This window comes from Hipposideros armiger, unplaced genomic scaffold (genome assembly GCF_001890085.2).
Source record: "Hipposideros armiger isolate ML-2016 unplaced genomic scaffold, ASM189008v1 scaffold_803, whole genome shotgun sequence".
NCBI lineage: Eukaryota > Metazoa > Chordata > Mammalia > Chiroptera > Hipposideridae > Hipposideros > Hipposideros armiger.
The window spans coordinates 741,199-754,579 of NW_017732153.1; the positions used below are offsets into that span (position 1 = coordinate 741,199).

General features: G+C 35.5%; 1 pseudogene; it reads left to right on the forward strand.

Moving 5' to 3' along the window:
- Positions 1 to 3,664: 3,664 nt before the first annotated feature.
- Positions 3,665 to 4,001, forward strand: LOC109374237 (60S ribosomal protein L31 pseudogene; annotated as a pseudogene).
- The last annotated feature ends 9,380 nt before the right edge of the window (positions 4,002 to 13,381 follow it).

A 13,381-nucleotide genomic window follows, 5' to 3' on the forward strand; every position in this document is an offset into this window, starting at 1 on the left:
AATCTAAACTTACATAAAAAACACTATTGGAATAAAGCATATTTTCTTATTTTTTAGTCTCCAAGGTATTCTAATAATTGCAGTAGCATCAGATAACCATGACTAAAAATTTTTAAAATGCAGATATTTTAGATGTATTTAGTATTAGCAAAAAATAGAAATAGTTTAGCTAAAGCAAAAAGACAACAGCTTTTCTTGCAATTTTAGATCTATATTTACTATAAAACTATGCATATTTATTACACTTAGGTTCCAAAATGATCATTTGGCTAAATATTTCTTTTTTAGGGGCCAGCCAAGTGATGCATTAATTAAGAGTTGGCTTGGGACGCCAGCTCTGAGCAGCAGAGCCCCTGTTGGGATCCCACATTCGGGCCAGTAACGCTGCGCCCTCTACAGCTAAGATGATGAACAACAGCTCTACCTGGAACTGGGCTGCAGTGAAGCTGCAGTGGGCGGCCATAAGCTACCGTAAGTGGCTGGCAGCGCAAGTGAGCTGCCAAGAGCCGCCGTGAGCTGCCAGCCAGTGGCTGGCAACAGATCTGCCTCACCTGGGAAGAGTGCAATGATAATACCAACATGGGCCAGTGAAGCGACATCCTCCACAACTAGACTGAAGAACAAAAGGACAGCAACTTGTCTGTTCCCCTTCCTTGATTCCCCAGCACTGTTCCCCTCCCCCAATTCCCCAATAAAATCTTTTTAAAAAAAATTAGTTTTAAAGTAAATTTTGGGTATTCAAAGTAAATTCTTATTAAAATAAAATGATCTCCTTTAGTTCTTCTTTTTTGTCACTTGGCTTTGTGAGAAAATGTAAATTTGTTATAATGTTTCCTGAGAAATGCATGATGGATAACACGTTAGACAGACTATTGGTTTTAGGGACATTTATAAACATAAAAGCTTCTGCATCTTACATGAAAAGCTAATGGATATTTAGGAAATTCTTCATAGTATTAATGATAATGAAATAAACTATTTTGATGTGCTTCTTAAAATGGAGAATTTGAACTAAAGGAAGACAGAACTAACAAAATAGATGTATTACAAAATAACAAATGGCATTACAGTGCAGTAAAAAGTGATCCTTTTTAATCTTACTTCATTGCATATTTTCACTTTCCAGGGGTGTTCATAAAACCAAAAATTTTATTAGAGTAAGTATTGTTTCTAGCTTGATTAATTTTTGGTCTCATTATATTAATTATTGGATCTCATTATATTAGTATATATGATATATAGTATTTTCATAATTGATTCTAAAATATAAAGTATGTAGACATTTTAATAAAAGTCTGACTTTCACATTTGCATGTGTTCTTTAGGGAAACAAAAGCACATCCATTATTTAAACCCATCATATTTCATTAAACAGAATTGAACATGCTTGTAATTCTGGAGTTATATTTTATTTTTTAGAAGTTAACTTCTAAAAAAGAATGATTTATAGTTCTCAATATGAAAGGATACTACTGCCATAGTAGTAGTTGGAAAAGCTGGGATGTAAATGAAAAGTAAAGTACAAATCACTGGCCCAGATCTAAAATCCAGTCTTATAAAGGTAAGAAAATATATTCAATTTAAAAGCTGAAATTACCTTTCTCTACAATTTTTTTCAAGCTTTGGAGAAATAATTAAGTTTTATCATATGTTTTGCTTACTCATGCAGAATGTAACTAGGACTTTCTTACTTTTTTTTTAATGCAGGAGCTTAAATTCCATTTCACAGTTTTGCCAGGTAACTCTCAGCTCAGTCAAACTTGGGCTTGAGGGATTTCTTCTGCTTTGTGCCCAGGGAGACAATAGAGCATAATTCAATTGTATCAAAACCATATAACCTCAGATTATTTAATCAACTCATTTCATAAGCAGAAAACAAATATAAAAGCAAACAGTTCAGTGCTCCTTGATATTTAACCTAATTAATGTAGGTTTCTGGTTTTGCATTTCAAGGATTCATGCTATGTATATATTCAACAAAGAAAAATTATATTCTTATTGCATGCTGATACTGATATTTGCCATCTTGCATTAGACTATGACTTCAAATCTAAATTCTGTGCTGTAGAGATGTACTTAAAAATAGCCCCCTCAGAAGGGATGAGACAATACAAATTGGTAATTGCAATATGGCCTCAGGGATAGAAAAAGACAGTCTGAGGAATATAATCAATAATGTTGTAAATATTTCTTAGGGGGCCAGATGGACTCATGTCCTGTTGGGGAGACCACTTCATAGTGGGTGTAGAGGCCTGACCACCACACTGTATTTCTGAAGCTGATGTTGAATAATATAGTATGTCAACTATAATTATATATACATATAGTCTCGGGACATGGAGTAGAGAGCGGGAACGGATTCAATGGAATTGTAATAGATAAGCATGATATCGGGGGTGGGAGGGCAATAGATGGGAGGAGGGGGGTTGTTACTTTGTGAGGGTGAAAAGGGTAACTATTGCATTGTTCTGTACACCTGAAACTAATAATAAAATAATAAATAAATTTAAAAAATAGTCCCCTCAACCTCTTCATTATAAAAGCAATTACTTGACTTGGGAGAATTTGGAGGATCACAGTGCTTTATGAAAAAATATACCTCATATCTCTATTTGTACCTACATCTATGTATAGATATATATCTACAAGGATAGATCCTTTAAATAGATCCTATAAATCTTTGAAGGAAAGTGTCCAGAGTTTAAGGGTTCAATATTTCTATAACCATGAGTCCTCCACATGAAATATGCCAGGGCTCAGACCAAGGTCCATTCTTTAGCGATTACCTTTGGAGTTAAGATTCTCCTTCATTCGCATTTTTTAAAATTCTTCTTCTCTTACATCATTAGAAAGTGAGCTGAAATTGCTCCATGAGCTCATAATCACAGTATTCAATTAGAACCTCAAAGGTCACTTCAAATCTCCTTCCCACTTCTCAGGGCCATACAGTCTAGATTTATAACAGTTTGGTGGATACTCACCTGGGGTTCTCCACAAAAATTGTGACAATACCATTGTACCACAATATCACCTTTCAATTTTGTTTTTATTATTTCCAACAGTATCATCTTTTTCATGATAACATTCCCCTTAAAAACAGTAGCTGATTACTAAATCTCCTACTTTCCAGTAGCTGCATAAGGTATGCTTGATTTCACTGAAAACTGAAGTGAAGTTATCAGTGCTGAATCAATGAAACTTTGCAGTACTCTAAATATGAATGTTAATGAGTTTCTCAGTTGCTTATAATTCTATCAATTAGTCCAGAAATTTCTGTCACGTGAAGCTTTTTTATTTAAATATATATTTAAATCTTTATATTGTCATTTCAGCACCCTCTACAACTATGTAATTCACACAATATTGCCCACATAATTAGTCTTAAAAAGTTAATATAGAATTCATTTTTTACTTTTTATATTTGATGACATCATTGTAGCTTAAGGCTTTTAGAAGTTTAGGGCCGGCCGAGTGGCTCAGTTGGTTAAAAGCTCGCTCAAAGGTTTGAGCTCTGAGCAACAACAGTTCAAGTCCGGCCCAAGCTGAGCTGCCACTGAGTTGCCAAAAGGTGGCAGGATGGCTCAGCTAAAAAAAAAAAAAAAAAGGCTTTTAGAAGTAAAATATGCATATGGTTTGTAAATTTAAAATCCTAGTCTTTCCAACTTGGGCCAGGCAGGATGGCTCCTGCAAAGAAGGGCGGCGAGAAGAAGAAAGGCCGTTCTGCCATCAACGAGGTAGTGACCAGAGAATACACCATCAACATTCACAAGCGCATCCATGGAGTGGGTTTCAAGAAGCGTGCCCCTCAGGCACTCAAAGAGATCCGGAAATTTGCCATGAAGGAGATGGGAACCCCAGATGTGCGCATTGACACCAGACTCAACAAAGCTGTCTGGGCCAAAGGAATAAGGAATGTCCCATACCGTATCCGGGTGCGGTTGTCCAGAAAGCGTAATGAGGATGAAGAGTCACCAAATAAGCTCTAAACGTTGGTTACTTATGTACCTGTCACCACTTTCAAAAATCTACAAACAGTTAATGTGGATGAGAACTAACTGCTGATTGTCAAATAAAGTTATAAAACGGCAAAATAAATAAAATAAAATCCTAAAAAGATGTAAAATAAAGAGTAAAAGACTTTTTACCTCTTCTATCAACCCCAAATTTTCTTTTAAAAGACAGCCACAGTTCATAGTTCCTATATACCTCTCCAGAAAAAAATAAAATGTAAGTACTAAAGATTTGCATATATACACACATACACCTATCTCTATATCCATACATACACATGTAGTTATATGACTCACTCATGTGCATTGTTCTATCTTACTTCTTCATGTACTACTATTTCTAAAAGAGATTTTAACTCAGCATATATAGACCAATGGTATTCCGTTTAGTAAATTATCATCACTATTAGGAAACACCACTTTAACACAACCTAACAACCACCCAGACCAAGACATAGGTATCACCAGATTGCTACTTCTTGCTGCTGCATGAAACTATGGATTGAGAGAGGCACAAATGTCTAGGGGAAACCTCACTTATGTTCCCTAACACCCCATCAATTACCCACCCAAATGTAAGCGATATCTTGTTTCCCACCACCATGGTCTAGTTTTCACTATTCTTGAAGTCTATTTGAATGGTATCACATAGCATGATACCTTTTGTGTCTGGCTTCCTTCATCATGACCATGAGAATCAATCTGATTGTGGCATGTAGCATTAATTTGATCTTCATCAATGCTGTATAGTATTCAATTACATAAATATATGAGAATTCATTTATTCATTCTATTAATGATGAGCATTTGGGTATCGCAAATAATGTTTCTTTTTATTTACTATGCTGGAAAAGATAAAATAGCCACTACATTTGTGGATTCATAAGATGACCATTTTTAAAAGAGTGTGGTCCATAGCATTCTTGTGAGACTGAAAGCCCAATAAATTTATGGTTACCCAGAGTCAGAAAAACATTAACTCCTTCTCAGCTAGTGTTTGGTAATAATAAATAGCACATAAATTACTTAATTGTAAGAAATATATATTAAATAATGTATTTTTATACAGAAACACACATAAAACAAAGTTATGTATTGATCAGTTAACAAAAATGTGAACAAAGGCTGTCAGAAACATAAACCTGTAATTCCTCTAGGAACAATGGTTCAGTATTCACTAATTCATGTTTATGACAACTTGATAGAACAATAACTACCATGAATAATGAGAATCAGCTGTTACTATACGTCAAGTGCTCTTCTAATTCTGAAGATTCAGCAATGAATAAATCACACAAAGTCCTTTTTCAAGATGCTTACATTTCAGTGGGTGGAAGTAGGGGAGGGCAAAAAAATGAATAAGTATATGATATGTTGGGAGATAAAAATACTATAAAAATATTTTGGTAGGGAAATAGTGAATATGAGTGAGTTGTTGTTTTTTTATATAGGCTAATCAGGGAAATTTTCTCTGATAGAATGGACTTAAAGCAGGAAATTGAAAAGAGTGCCAGGCGGAGGAGGGAGCAGAAGCAAACATCCAATGTGGAAGTGTACTTTTTTATATGGGAAAAAGTAAGTCAGGCCAGTGTTCCTAAGGAAAAGATTGTTAGGTAGAATAGGCAGACAAAATAGGTAGAAAGAGGTAGGACAAATCTTGTATAGCTTCATGCTCATATGAGCTTGTAAACTGGACACCTTCCATTTGTTCCTACGGATCTATTCCCCACTCTTCTGTGCCACTATCTGAGCCCTTTTGTAGACCACATTAGCGGGCTGCCTGGCCCTTTGCCTTTTGGTTGGATTTGGCCAATAGAAAGCATGGAGATGAAATTAGAGGGAGGAAAGCAAGGGAAGCTGAAATATTTGATCTCCCATCTTTCTCTCTCTCTCTGCCTGGTTGCTTCAGGCTGACTTGACCTCTGCACTGAAAGTCACAGCTCCTGGCAGGAGGTCCTCTGTCTTTGTGTTCCAATAATGGTTTCCTTCTCTCACCCTTTCAGGCCTAGGGATGGTAACAAGGTCTCTGCTGCCACTAATCCCACAATCTTGTACTATTCTCACTACACCTTGAACTTTCTCGTTTACCGTGCCCATATCTTTGTAAACAGATCCTTGATTATTTCCAAAAATTGCTCACTTGAATATGCCATCTGTATCTTCCTGTAACTAAATCATATAATGTAAAGATTTAGTTTTTGTATGAGTGTCCCTTGGAGCCTCTGGAGGGTTTTAAGTATTTAAATAGTATCACTTTGGCAAGCTGTAAGGAATAGAAAATAGAGAGACAAGGCTGGGAACACAAAGATCATCTAGGAGAATTTTGTAGCAATAATATTATAACAATCCAGATAAGAGATGAAGTTGACTTGCATAAAGCAGTAGAAGGAGATGTATCCAGGAGTGGTTGAACACTAGGTACATTTTGAACAAATCTGACAGGATTTTCTGATGAATTGAATTTAGAGGAGAAAAAGAGAGAAGCCAAAAAAATACTTCAGAGCTTTTGGTCTGAGCAACTAGAAGAACAGAGGTGACTTTCACTAATATAAGGAATAGAGCTTAAGAGAAAATCAAGAATTTTTACTTGGAAAAAATTTAATTAGCAATGTCAACAAGACAGCCTGATAGAGAAATATAAATCTGGAATTCAGAGAAGTGAATATGGGAATCATCAATAGAGAGATGGCATTTACTACTTCAAGAAACTGGATAAGATAATAGTGTGTGTAGATACATGGGAAGTGAGAAAACTAAGCCTTAAGGGCAACAATATCTAGAAGATTGGAAGAAAAGTAAAATCTGGAAAAGGACAAAGAAAATGAGAAGACAGTGGAGTAAGAGAATAATCAACAGATTTTTGAGAAGCTTAAAGAAACTGCTCTTAGAGAATGACGAATTGTGCCCAATGCTGCTTAAACTGCAAGTTAGAATTGGTCAATGAATTGGATGACAAGGAAGTCACTATTGGCCTTGAGAAGACTATCCTTATTGGAATACTTAGAGAATGGAAGAAGTAGAAAGATAGACAGTAAATGTAGATAACTCTTTCAAGGAATTCTGATCAGTCAATAAAATCAAAAAGAAACAGAAAAGGGGGACTTAGATAATGACTAAAAAGAGATGTATATTTGGTGTTGGAAGAGTATGAAGTTTTTCCTATGTATTTCTCTACTCTCTTTTGAAATAAAAAACAAGGTTTTCAGCTGAGAGCGATTGAAGTTTTGCAGACAGAAGAGAATGTATATACCGTATTTGCCGGCGTATAAGACGACTGGGCGTATAAGATGACCCCCTAACATTTCCACTCAAAATACAGAGTTTGTTATATACTCGCCGTATAAGACTACCCCCTCTTCCACACACCAAATAAAAGGTAAAACAATATCAGATTTGATTTCAACATTTTAATTTATAATGAACGGTATGTGGAATGAAGTGGGCGGGCATTGGGAGGCCACTATGGCACGGGGCAAGCACTATGGGCAGTCTATCTGAAGTGTACCTGGCGTATAAGACGACCCCCCACTTGGAGGCATATTTTTCAGGGCCAAAAAATCGTCTTATACGCCGGCAAATATGGTATTAGCCATCTATAACAAAGGTCAGCAAACTTTTATTGCAAAGAGCCAGATATTAAGTGTTTTAGGCTTTGCAAATGATACATCTCTGTCATACCTACTCAACTTCTGTATCGCAGTGTAAAAGCAGCCATAGACAGTATGTAAACAAACAAGCATGTCTGTGTTTTAATAACATTTTATCCTTAAAAATTGGCAGAGCTGGATTTGGCTCACAGGAGATGGTTTGTTGATCCCTGATCTGGGAGAGTAAAACATTAATGGACTAAAGAAATGTAGTTGAGTTTCCAGGAAGCTCTAAAGGCTGACTTGGAGTTATATCCATAAACATAAAATGAGACTAGTGAAGTTGGAGTGGTTTTTCTCTAGCCATGTTCTAGATGCTTGGGGGCAGATGTAACTGTGCTAAAAAAAATGTTGAACAAGACACGCATCTTTTATCCTTAGTTTCTGCCAATATGTAAGCTGCTCTCGTCATTTATCCCACCCCGCTCCTTTCATTCCTATAATCTTGTGCTTTCTTTTGCGTGGTTGGACGTCATTCTCCAGTTAGCAGCCTAAGTGATTTTCTTAACTCCTCTTTCAGACAGGCAGCGTCCTGCTTTCTCTCCTTCAGTATCTCCCTGTGTAGCAGAATGTCATATTCTAAGCATGACTCCCTAGGCTTTGCATGATCTGAGTCCTCCCTCCTCTCCGCATCATCTCAGTTCTTTTTTCTCTGTTACTACACTCCCCACATACTGATCCTTTTTCTGTTTCCTGAATGTATCGAAGCTTACTCTATCCTCAGGCTCTTTCCTCTGCTTGAATTGCGCTTCCTCTGAGCCTTCTCTGAATTCCCACTCATTTTGCAAGCTCTTTTTACAATGCCCCTTCCTCTTGCAGGCTTTCCCTCAGCTTGTGAATACTCCCAATCCCTACTGCATACCCTCCCCCACACATACAGCCATCCATTAATTTTTCTCCTAGGACTCTGCTTACTCTTCCCTTGGATTCAACATAATCTATAATGATGAATTTATAGCTGATGTCATTTGTTAATGTCTATATGGCCCACTAGATAACACACCCCATGAGGGTAAGATCTATGTATGATTTGTTCCACCAACACACATCCTGGCCTAACCCTTGGCATAAATTTGCAATCAGTGTTTGTTGATGAATACATTAAGGCATTCTCTCAGACCTCAGCACTTTAGGGTTAAGAGATAAGATAAGACTGCACTGCTGCTTTCAGACTATTACTCCTTAAATTAGCCTGCTCAGGCTGCCATAAAAAAATAAGTACACACACACACACACACACGTACACACACACACACACACTGGGTGTCTTTAACAACAGAAATTCATTTTCTCACAGTTCCGAAGGGTGGAAATCCAAGATGAAGATGACAACAGAGTTGCCTTCTGGCGAGGACTCTCCCCTCAGCAAGTACACAGTATTTTCTTGCTGTGTCCTCACACAGCCTTTTCCCTCCACGTGCTCACACGGAGAAAGCCCTAGTCTTTCTGTATGCTGGTAAGGACACCATTCCTAGAGATTACAGTCCCAAATTTATGACCTCATTTAATTTTACCCCCTTAAAGATATATAATGACTATATATCTCCAAATATAGTCATATTGGGGGTTAAGGCTTCAACATATGAGTTGGGTGGGGGCACACAATACAATCCATAGCATTCATCCACCCCTAAATTGGGTAAGGTTTTCTCTTATTTGCCTCTGTAGTGCCCTGCACTTCTACTACACAGTACATGCTAAATGTCTGATTTCATGTCACTTAACTTCAGAAAAACAATAATTGTATCTGTTTTGCTCAACATTCTATCCCAGTTATATTGCACATTACCTGACATATCATAATCACCCAAAACTACTTTTTGAAAAAATAAATAAGTTAATGAGTTTTATCTGTATTAAGAGTTTTATCTTACAGAGATATCCTAATATTTGTGTGCTCCAACTAATTACATCTTTCTTATGGAAAACATACTCCTTAGAAAAATTTTCATTTGCTTTCTACAAGGAGAAACAATTTGAAGGTATGAAAATAAATTAAAACAGTATAAATAAAAATAAAAAGGAGGAAGGGCCTATAGTTTGTGAGGCTTAAGAGATAGACACCAAATACAATGTATAAAACTTGTTTTGATATTGGTTTGAAAGAAAACCATAAAACAGACAATATGGGACAATAGGAAAAATATAAACACAGACTGGATATTAGATGATATGTGATTTTTAATTTTGTTATATGCATAATAATGGCATCATGATTTTTTAAGTCCTTATTAATTAGAGATAAGGTACTAAAGTATTTATGGGTAAAAAGATATGAGATATAATATCTGGAATTTGTTTAAAATATCCCAAAAGAAAACCAGAGAAGATAAAATGAGATTAGTAAAATGCTGATATTTGTTGAAATCAGATGATGGTACATGGGGTATTCATTATACTTCTCTTTCTAATTTTTATGTTTAAAATGGCCATAATAATTTTTTTTCAAAAGAAAACAGGTGAAATAGAAAGAAGTGCTATGTACAAAATTATTGACTTTTTTAAAATTCTTTGATGCAAAATCAAAACTTTAATCCTTTTTGGGGATTAATTCTGTTACAGTGATGGAGTATAATGGCAACTGGGCCCAAATAGCTTTGTTCTTTCATTTAAACTCATCAAGTCTCTGGCAGCACAACTTGTCATGCTTGACAATTTTCAGTATCCTGGGGGCCAAAATGAAAGAATTTATGTCCCATATTAAAAATCAAATAGTGTTCTGAATATATAAAAAAGCAACTTAGAAAAAAATTGTTAAATACCATCACAAGCAAATACATACAGTTTGAAAAATTATACTGCTTCATATTGATTGTTGAAATTCCATGAAAGGTAGTAAAATCACTCCATTATTTTCTTGAAGAGAAACCTGTCTTGAAATCTGTCACGAAACAAGGGCCCTGTTGAATTTAGGAATTTTTCAATTTTTCAAATGACTGAGGTAATTACAGGAGTAATATTGAGAAAGTAAGACACCTCCATATGATGTCACATTAAGCATTTTATATTACCATATTTTATGATATAGAAGTACTCAGAAATGCACTGCTCACAGGGCTCTCTTTCATTTCACTGTAAGCATAATTATTAAAAAATAAACTAGTAACCTGAAAGATGGAGTAAAGGGAAAATAACCCTCATGGAGTATACACTTTTTGATATTCACTATGCAAAAGCAATATGCATTCTTTCATTTAACCTACAAATAACTTTTTTGTATTATAATCTATAAAGTAGAAATTACCTAATGGATAAATTGAGAACCGGAGTGTTTTAGGCGATTTTCCCCAGGTTGAACAGTTAATAAAAGAAGGGTTCTGATTAAAGCCCAGATGGCTATGACTCCAAACTTGTTTTCTGATCCATTAGGGTCCATTCTGTTACTACATTTATGAAACATCCATTGAGCACTGGAGGAGTCATATATGCCCAGGTATAAGGTTTTACAAATAGAAATTTAGTCTAGGAATACTGGTTGCTTAAGATTGGAGGCTTAAACAATAAACATTAGATCACACAGTTCTGGAGGTTAGGAAGTCCAGGATCAAGGTGCCGACAGGTTCGGTATCTAGTGAGGATCTGCTGTCTGGTTTGCAGAAGGCTACCTACTCTCTGTGTCCTCACACGGCAGAAGAAGCTAGATAGCTCTTTGGGATCTCTTGTATCAGGGTACTCATCCCATCATGAGGACTCCACACTCATGGCCTAACCACCTCCCAAATACTCCATCTCTTAATACCATCACATCGGGCTTTAGAATTTCAACATGAATTTTTTTTTTTTTGCTTTTTTTTGAGGGAGGGGAGCACAGACATTCAGTCCATGACATAGAGTCAGACCTCATAATGATTTGGGATCTAGCCCTCCTCTGGAAGTTTCATGAAATCACTTTTGTGAAGTCCATCATAGTTAATTAGACTCAGGGATTTGACTGCCTGCTACATGACCATAGATGCAGTATCACATGGTCCTAGGTTAGGAATTAACTAAAAGATTTCTGACACACAGTATTCCCCAACATCAGTTTATTTAGCTTTAAATAATATGAGCAGGGTATCAGAACACATTCAAATAACAGTTGCTTCAGTGTCTCCTCACATGCAGACAGCTCCCAGAACCCCTGCACCCCACCACACAAGCTATGTTCTACTGCAAGAGATAAGGTCAAAGAGGGTAAGGACAAACTCAATGTGCAAAAGATACCCTTTATGGTCTCCAACCAAAATTTGTACTACACTTGTCACAAGACCCCTTTAAGAGTACACGGTACCTTTAATGAAAGAATAACTATTTAGAAGAAAGACATTACCACAATTTCCAGACCATTTCCAAGGTTCTGGTTAGACTGAGCTTATCTCTTTAGAACAATCAAAACATTATCCAGTCTGTTACAATTTCATAGTAAATGTGTACATTTTCTAAATTTTGGATATCACATGAATAAAGATATGCATGTATGAATGTGTATATATTATATATATTGTATCTCTTTTGGAAAATGTTTGCCCTATTGTAATGAAAACTATGGACATTTATTGATAATGATGTGTCAATACAGGTTCATTTATTATAAAAAAAATACCACTATGGTGCAAGATATCAACAGTGGAGAAGGTTGTGGGTGTGTGGAAAAAGGAAATACATGAAACTTTCTGTACTTTCCACTCAATTTTTCTGTGAACCAAATACTTCTCTGAAAAGTAGTTTATTAATTTAAAAAATCCATTAATAGGCTTTACCCTTAAAACACAAATAATCAATTGTGAATTTCATTAACTCTTTCCCCCCTGAATTTAATGAACTATTTATGTACAAATTTGGTCATAACAATAAATTTAAATGGCGTTTAAGGCATTTTACCAAATATGATGTCTCATATTTTGAAAAGCTAAAGTTAAAATTCATTTTTGTTAAAGCAAACTAACATACAAGTAAATTGTACATCTTTATCATAAGAAAATATCACTTCATTATCTTACGTTGGTGATTTTTTTTTGTTTCAGGGATAAATAAAAATTTGTTATTCTTTCCAGAATAAAGAAACCACTAAAGGAAATCTTTTCATAATATTTTCAGCTTTCCTGTTACCGCCATAGGTTCTATCCATATGAACTCTTGTAATTCAGAGCAAACCAATCATTCAGTCTTTTCATATGCTTAGAATCAGATCAGTGAACTGAACTGGTTAATATGTTCAAAAAGAAATCAAAGTTTTTAATAGATTTTCCAGTGAAAAAATTTCCAGTAGGATAGACCAAAGGGCTAGATTTGAAGGTATTTCTATGACAAAAAGCAAAATAACTACAGTCAGTTTAAGTAATAATACAACTATTAAGCTGTGATGCATAGCATGCAGTTGTATTTCAGGCTTCTTTGAATTATTTAGAAGAAATAAAGTCTTATTTAAACCATTTTGTGGTTTTAAGGAATATGAGCATTATTGAGACTTTTAAAACATGAAGATTTAAGTGGGTAGACATAATAGTTGCCCCTCCCCAATTCCAAATTTGCTATTTTTATAACCATCAGTTTATTTATTTTTCTGAACTAATGGATTGAAGGCCTTTTTACCATAACCCTTTACCCTCAATGGGAATTATTAACCTGTGGGGGACAGGAGCAGAGGTGGTGGCCGGGAAAGGACCAGAAGTAAAGCACTTGATTAATTTTTTCTAGGGCCATTTTTCCTCCTATTTTCATGGTAAATGAAGGCAAAAATTGTGA